Source organism: Eschrichtius robustus, chromosome X (assembly GCF_028021215.1).
Source record: "Eschrichtius robustus isolate mEscRob2 chromosome X, mEscRob2.pri, whole genome shotgun sequence".
NCBI classification, from domain to species: Eukaryota; Metazoa; Chordata; class Mammalia; order Artiodactyla; family Eschrichtiidae; genus Eschrichtius; species Eschrichtius robustus.
Window position 1 is genome coordinate 125,456,822 of NC_090845.1, and position 8,724 is coordinate 125,465,545.

General features: G+C 42.3%; 1 pseudogene; it reads left to right on the forward strand.

The window, feature by feature from the left end:
- The first annotated feature begins 4,015 nt into the window (after positions 1 to 4,015).
- Positions 4,016 to 8,172, forward strand: LOC137756452 (ubiquitin-ribosomal protein eS31 fusion protein-like; annotated as a pseudogene).
- The last annotated feature ends 552 nt before the right edge of the window (positions 8,173 to 8,724 follow it).

Genomic DNA, 8,724 nt, shown 5'->3' on the forward strand with positions numbered 1-8,724 from the left:
TTCTCATTGCAGTGGCTTCTTTTGTTGCGGAGCATGGGCTCTAGGCGTGTGGGCTTCAGTAGTTGTGGCACATGGGCTCAGTAGTTGTGGCTCGGGGGCTCTAGAGCGCAGGCTCAGCAGTTGTGGCACACAGGCTTAGTAGCTCTGCGGCATGTGGGATCTTCCCAGACCAGGGCTCGAACCTGTGTCCCCTGCATTGGCAGGTGGATTCTTAACCACTGAACCACCAGGGAAGCCCTGGATTGAAAATATTTTTTTAAATTCCAGAAAGTTCCAGAAAACAAAACTTGAATTTGTCACCTCAGCAACCATTTACGTAGCAGTTACATTGTATTTAGAACTATTTACGTAGCATGTACATTATATTAAGTATTATAAGTAATCTAGAGATGATTTGAAGTATACAGGAGGTGTGTAGGTTACTTGCAAATCCTACACCATTTTATCAATATACAAGGGACTTGAGCACCCGTGGAGTTTGGTATCCACGGGGGTCCTGCCACCAATCCCCCACAGATACCACGGGACAGCTGTGCCTGAGCCAGTGCCAATCAGAAGCACAAATACTTAATAGCAAGAAATGAGGAAGAAAGCCTTCCAAGCAGAATCACCTGATTAAGTACATAGGGGTGGGAAAGAGAGGGGAACCTTTGGGAAATGATGAGTAACAGGGTTTGGCTTGAGCACAGGATCGATCTAGGAAAGAAACTGCAAGATAAGTCTGCACAGAGGAATGTCACAGGAAGTCTTAAATTCCATACTTAGGAGTTTGAAACTGGAATTTTTTCTGTATTCGAAAATGTAGAATAGAGAAATGCGATTAAAACTTCACTAGAAAAATAAACCTGGAGTGGAAAGTGAATTAGGATGACATAGAGATAGAAGGCAATTACAGAAATCCAGACAAGACACAATTTATCCATGCAATAACTCACACCTGGATTCCTACAACAGCACCTATTAGTCTTTCTGTCCCCTTCTGGCCCCTCCCATAGCAGCCAGACTGATCTTTTCCAAATGTTTATCTGATGCCCTTATCCTCATCTTTAAAGCCCTTTGCCCTTGCATGAAAATTCAGGTTGTGGCCCTGATCTGCCTGGCCCTGGGCTAGGTATTCTGCTTTATTTCATGACACTAGGCTTCAGCCACACTGGTCTCCTTTCTGTTCCTCAAATAGACCAAGCTCTTTCTACCTCAGGACCTTTGCACATGCTGGTTTTTTGTCTGCCATTCTCTTTGCCCTTTCATTATGTGGCTTGCTACCTTTTTCAGGCTTCTGTGACTCATACCTAAAGTAAGAACTCCTTTGTTATTCTCTACTCATCCCGTAGCTTTTTAAACTCACACCATTTAATGAAACTTAATTTTTGTTTGTTTCTTACTTGTTCTTGGTCTTTCTCTCTCCACTAGATCTTAGGTGGCATGAAGGCAGAGCCATGTCTGCTTTATTCACTTCTGCAGTCCCAGTTCTTAGCACAGAGTAGGTGTTCACTAACATTTATTGCTGAATACATGTTAACGATCTACACTGTATGGCAGGCATTGTAATAGGCCCTGAAGAGACAGCATTGAGTAGGAGAGTATCATTGTCAAGTAGCTAATGATCTAGAAAAGGGAGACAGGCATGGAAACAGAGCATGGCAATGGAGACAAGAGTAGAGTCAAGCCGACCAACTAGGAGACTCTTCTCACTGTTTAGGCAAGAAACGATGAGTGTCAGAGCGATGTTTAAGTGGCAAAAACTACAGCACTTTTAGGGAGGAGAGAAAGGATGAGTGTAGGCCATCACCCACCCCGATTTTTGGATGAAAGAGAGTGATCACAGTGGCAAAGGAAAGAAAAGGGCCATTGAGGAATATTTTAGATGCAGAACTACAAGTCTTGGCAACTGGTTAAGGTTTTGAGGAAGAGACAGAAATAAAATGATGACTGAGCTTTGAAGCCAGGGAGGCTGCAAGGATGGTACTTACTGTTCGTACCCAAAGCAAAGATTCTGGGAGAAGGAGAGAGGAAAAGAATTTGAAAAATAGATATTCATTCTTAATTTTCACAACCTTCTCCTCAAACTTAAAGCCTGCCTTTTTATGCAGTACTTGGGAAGTGCAGCTTTAAGTTTTATTTAAAATAGAAAATTTTGACGTTTTGACTAGAGAAATAAGCAGTTTCATCCATAGTGTGAGAAGGAAAGTCAGGACTACAAATAGCAAACACTGAACTAGTGGCCTAAGCCCAGCCACTCTCTTTCACCAACTACCTCTTAGTCCACCACATCCAGAGAACGGCAAAGATTTTTAAAGAGGAAAGATTTCATGTAGGGAGAAATATACTTAAAGAAAACCAAAATTCAAGTATATAATTGCACCCAAAAAAGAAACTTAGGCAATTTTTGTGAGCTTTGGGCATCAGGAATACTCACTGATGGTCTGAAAAAATTAATTCCTGGGCTAGATTTAACTGTAAGTGGGAAGATAGCCTTCCAGAACCAAATTTTTTAAAATTCAAGTATTATTTTACAAGAAGTAGAAGCAAACATGCATCTCTGATGGTTAAGTTGGCTTCAAGTTTCTGCAAAGAGAACTTTGAGCCAACTTTCTACCCTCTGAACCTTCCCACTGGCTATAATTTATGTCCATGAACGGCACTCATGTAAACATGTCCAACTTTCTATGGGTACTTGGAAAAAATTGGCCTCAGAATATGGTCTATTCAGTGGCTGCCCAGAACTTAATTAAAATTCCCAATGGACTAAGCTGACTTCAAATGGTGTCATAACTAAACTTCCTAAAACTCTTCTGCAGAAAAATGTGACATGAATCCCAAGTCCAGCCACGATCAATCTTGAACACTCCAAGCGCCATAATTCATGTTGAAGCTGTCTCTACACTGGCAAGTGTTTTCCAAACCAAATTTATGTTTAAGCAAATGAGCAATTCATTTGGAACAGGCTTAACAGATCAAATGCATTTGTATTGGTAGAAAATGATTTTCCGAAGAGTCATGGAGGCAAAACAAAGACCTTCTTTGAGTAAACCTGACTTGCTTCAAAAACATACCCAAAGTCTTCGAAAAGTCATTTCCATTTCCCTAGTCACCTGTGAGATCTCACCATGAGACTGATGATGTTGCTGGGGGAAATTCTGTTCTTCAAGAGTTTAACAACGTAATAGGGAGATGAGTGTGTCTTCGTGGAAAGCAATGGATTTTGGAAGCAGAGAGACCTAGATTCAAATATCGGTTCTGCCACTCTTAATTTTTGGCATGTAACGTAACCTCTTTTGCCTTAGCTTCCTGTGTTTTCAAAAGGGATTATGCCACCAATGTCATATCAGCGTCACAAGAATCAAATGAGACAATGTACATAAAGTAACTAGAATGATGCCTAGTATAAGGTACACAGTAGACAGATTTTAGGTACTTTTTCCTTTATTTTGCTAGAAAGAAAACAGCCATGCACGTATTGCAAAATGCCACCCTCGCCTTGGTACATCTCTAGGTTGCAGCCATGAAATCTGCATTTGTCACCCTTTCTTTTACTTCTGTTCATATTCAAGTTAATTTCCCCTTCTATTCTCAGAACTGCTTTGTTGTAGCCTCTTTTATTTTCCAAGATAGAGCTTAATTTTTTCCTCCAGAAAGTCTTCCCCATGTCATCAGAAACCACGTACTGACCCAGTACATCTCATGGCTATATTAACCTGATCTATCTCCCCCACAGATGCTCAACATTTTGAGGGTGGAGCCAACGTCTAACTGAATTGCTCCCAAGTGTGCTAAGCTCATATCAGGTGATGAGGTCAGTTGGTATGAAACTGGTATATTAGGACTTTAGTAGAGGGGACGGTAGAAGTAGGAGGAGAGGTGGTCAGAGAGACTGGCATAAGCTTGACCATCTAAGTTTAGATTTTATTCTACTGGCAATGGGAAGACAGTAGAGGGATGGCAAGTCTGACTTCTATTTTATAAGAGCCACACTCTCCTGAAGTACATAAATCAATATTCAGAGGGTGGAAGAAACATGACCAGTTATCAGACGATTGTAACAGTCCAGGAGAGAGCTAACGATGGTTTACATGGTTTGGTAGAGGGGGCTGTGGAAGAAGAGGACATGTCTGAGATGGAGTCAACACAGTTTGCTGGTGGACTGTATACAGGGGTGAGAGCAAGGAGTCAAGAATGATCCCGGGCTTCCCTGGTGGCGCAGTGGTTAAGAATCTGCCTGCCAATGCAGGGGACACGGGTTCGAGCCCTGGTCCGGGAAGATCCCACATGCCGCGGAGCAACTAAGCCTGTGCGCCACAACTACTGAGCCTGAGCTGTAGAGCCCATGAGCCACAAGTACTGAAGCCCGTGTGCCTAGAACCCGTGCTCTGCAACAAGAGAAGCCACCACAATGAGAAGCCCATGCACCGCAATGAAGAGCAGCCCCCGCTCACCACAACTAGAGAAAGCCCACGCACAGCAACGAAGACCCAACGCAGCCAAAAATAAAATAAATAAATTTACTTTAAAAATACTTTAAAAGACAAAAAAGAATGATCCCAAGTTTTGCAGCCTGGGCAACCGGGTGAACGACGACGCAGTCTGCTGAGACAGGGAACATCCTGAGCACGTCTCCCTCCTGTGCAGGACTGTGTTTCACTCATCCTCTTCTCCCCACTGCTTATCGCAGTGCCTGAGAGACAAGTAGCGCCTGACACATGCAAGTCGCAGAAATGGTCTGCTAGATTTCCCATAGCACAAAGCATCCTTAACATTTGAAATGTTTCCTGTGATCCTTTGGGCTTTAACTGAACTGAAACACAGATTCACTGTTTACTACAACGTTGTAAGAATGTGGGTTTTCCATTCTGTGGGCTTAAGCTCTAGATGGCTGAAGGCCAAACATCACGCTCCTCTAGTGACGTACCTACTCAGGACCTAGGAAATCCTGAATAATGATAAACTACTCCAAGTGATGGTCTGAGGCTGCCAGAATGAGATATTCATGTGGGATTAGTCAAGGAGTGTAAGCTTACTGAGGACAAAGCCTGTGAGGGACTTAACTCCACACACATTAGAGGACGTTGCACATATTAGGCCAGACTGTATGTCCAACACTGCTATATAATTTTCATACATCTAGTTTAGTACAAAAGTAAGTATGTGTAGAAAGGGGATGAAATTAACCATGATAAATTGTAAACAATTAAGAAGACTCACCTACAAAGAACTTTAAGAGTAAATTATGATATCTTCTAGTGTCATCTACTGCTTACCTCTTGAGATACAGAATGAGTCTAGTTGATCTCTTTCACCATTTTAATGATATGCATCCTTAAGATTAAAATACAAGAAGCTTTTTCAATACAGCCATTATCTTGGCACTCACTCAGGGTAACGAAATTTCTTACATCACTGGGCATAGGGCAGGACTCCTAGACCTCATCACTACTGACATTGGGGTTGGGTAACTCCTCGTTTCGGGGGGCTGCCCCGTGCACTGTAGAACGTTCAGCAGCATCCCTGGGCTCTACATGCTAGCAGCTACTCTACATGCTAGCGGCAACCTCACTCCAACCGTGATATCCAAAAATGTCTCCAGACACCGCCAAATGTTCCCTAGGGGGCAAAACCATCCTAACTGAGAACCTCTAGTACAGGGAAAAGGAATTAATATTCATACATTCATTTATTCATCCTATAAACTATTTGAATGCCTACCAAGAAGTAAGCAAGCCTCTGGGAATACACTGGGGAATGAAACAGATGTGGTCTCTGCCGAAATGGAGCTTCCAGCAGAAAAGAGAAAGAGGCAACCAACAAGTACACAAATACATGCCTGCAATAAGTTTTGTTTTTTTTTGTTTTTTACAGTAGGTCCTTGTCGGTTATCTATTTTAAATATAGCAGTGTGTACATGTCAATCCCAAACTCCCAATCTATCCCTCCCCCCGCACCCTGCCCTCCCCCCAGCCGTAACCTTAAGTTTGTTCTGTAAGTCTCTGAGTCTGTTTTGTAAATAAGTTCATTTGTATCATTTCTTTTAAGATTCTGCATATAAGCAATATCACATGATATTTATCTTTCTCTGTCTGACTTACTTCACTTAGTATGATAATCTCCAGGTCCATCCACGTTGCTGCAAATGGCATTATTTCATTCATGCCTGCAATAAGTTTTATGAAAGAAAAGAAAAGGATGTCCTAGACAGGATAGTGAGGGATGGCATCTATGAAGAGGTGGCATTTAAACTGTGACCTGAAGAATGAGGAGAAGCCGGCCAGGGAAGAGTGGGAAGAGGAGTGTCTGAGTCCGAGAGAACAGCATGTGTGAAGCCCTTGCTATGACCCAGACAGTGTGCTGGTCCCACTCCACGCACCTGTCGTTTAGGAAGGGCGCCCTAGGTCCTGGCTGTCCACAGCAATCCCACGTGCACCTGTGGCCCTCTGATTATTCGGATGATGAATTAGACTGCCACCTTACATTCAAATATTACAACATTTGAAGGGGATTTGGTTCCTCTCTCTATGCTACACATAGGCTTGCCTCAGAGATACTGCAAGTTTGGTTCTAGACCACTGCCATAAAGCGAATATGGCACTAAAGCAAGTCATGTGAATTCTTTGGTTTCTCAGTGCATATAAAAGTTATGTTTACACTGTACTGTAGTCTACTAAGTGTGCAATATCTTTCTCTCTAAAAAAAATGATGTTTGTACCTTAATTTAAAAATACTTTATTGCTAAAAAATGCTAACCATAATCTAAGCCTTCAGAGAGCTGTAATCTTTTTGCCTCGATGTTGGTGGCTGCTGACTGATCAGGGTGATGGTTGCCGAAGGTCGGGGTGGCCGTGGCACTTTCTTAAAATAAGACAACAATGAAGTTTGCTGCATTGATTGACTCTTCCCTTCACAAACGATTTCTCTGTAGCATGCAATGCTGTCTGATAGCATTTGACCCACAGTGGAACTTCTTTCAAAATTGGAGTCAATCCTCTCAAACCCTGCTGCTGCTTTATCAACTAAGTTGATGTCATATTCTAAATCTTTGTTGTCATTTCAACAATCTTCACAGCATCTTCAACAGAAGTAGATTCCATCTCAAGACACTTTCTTTGCTCATCCATAAGAAGCGACTCCTCATCCATTAAGGTTTTCTCATGAGATTGCAGCAATCCAGTCACATCTTCACGCTCCACTTCTACTTCTATTTCTCTTGCTATTTCCACCACAAATGCAATAACTTCCTCCACTGAGGTCTTGAACCCCACAGAGTCATCCATGAGGGTTGGAATCAACTTCTTCCACACTCCTGTGATTGTTGATATTTTGACCCCTTCACATGAATCACAGATGTGACTCCTTCCTTTCCAGAAGGTTTTCAATTTACTTTGCCCAGATCCACCAGAGAATCACTATCTATGGGCAGCTATAGCCTTAGGAAATGTATTCCTTAAATAGTAAAACTTGAATGTTGAAATGACTCCTTGATCCATGGGCTGCAGAATGGATGTTGTGTTAGCAGGCAGGAAAACGACATGAATCTCCTTGTACATCTCCATCACAGCTCTTGGGTGACCAGGTGCTTTGTCAGTGAGCAGTAATGTTTTGAAATGATTCTTTTTTTCAGAGCAGTAAGTGGGCTTAAAATATTTAGTAGCCTGTGGGCCGGCGCAGCACCCTTTCTTTCGGATCCGCCATCTGCAGTGGCACTGCTGCCAGTTTGCAGATTTTCGTGAAGACCCTGACAGGAAGACCATCACTCTCAAGGTTGAGCCCTTGGATACAACAGAAAATGTAAAGGCCAAGATCCAGGACAAGGAAGGAATTTCCCCTGACCAGCAAAGACTGATCTTTGCTGGCAAGCAACTGGAAGATGGACGTACTTTGTCTGACTACAACATTCAAAAGGAGTCCGCTCTTCATCTTGTGTTGAGACTTCATGGTGGTGCCAAGAAAAGGAAGAAGAAGTCTTACACCACTCCCAAGAAGAACAAGCATAAGAGAAAGAAGGTTAAGCTGGCTGTCCTGAAATACTATAAGGTGGATGAGAATGGCAAAATCAGTCGCCTTCGTCGGGAGTGCCCTTCAGATGAATATGGTGCTGGAGTTTTTATGGCCAGCCACTTTGACAGACGTTACTGTGGCAAATGTTGTCTGACCTATTGTTTCAACAAACCAGAACACAAGTAGTTGTATATTGGTTAATAAAGGACATGAACTAATGGAAAAAAAATATTTAGTAAACCATGTTGTCAACAGATGTACTGTCATCCAGGCTTTGTTGTTCCATTTATAGGGCACAGGAAGAGTAGATTTAGCATAATTCTTAAGGGCCCTAGGAGTTTCAGAATGGTAATTGAACATTGGCTTCAACTGAAAGTCACCAGCTACATTGACCCCTAACAGGAGAGTCAGCCTGTCCTTTGAAGCTTTGAAACTGGGCATTGACTTCTCCTCTCTAGCTATGAAAGTCCTACATGGCATCTTCTTCCAATAGAAGACTGTTTCATCTATATTGAAAATCTGTTGTTTAGTGTAGCCACCTTCATTAATGATCTTAGCTAGATCTTCTGGATAACTTGCTGCAGCTTCTATATCAGCACTTGCTGCTTCACCTTGTACTTTTATGTTATATATATGGCTTCCTTCCTTAAACCTCATGAACCAAACTCTGCTAGCTTCAAACTATTCTTCTTCTGCAGTTTCTTCACCTCTCTCAACCTTCACAGAATTGAAGAGTTA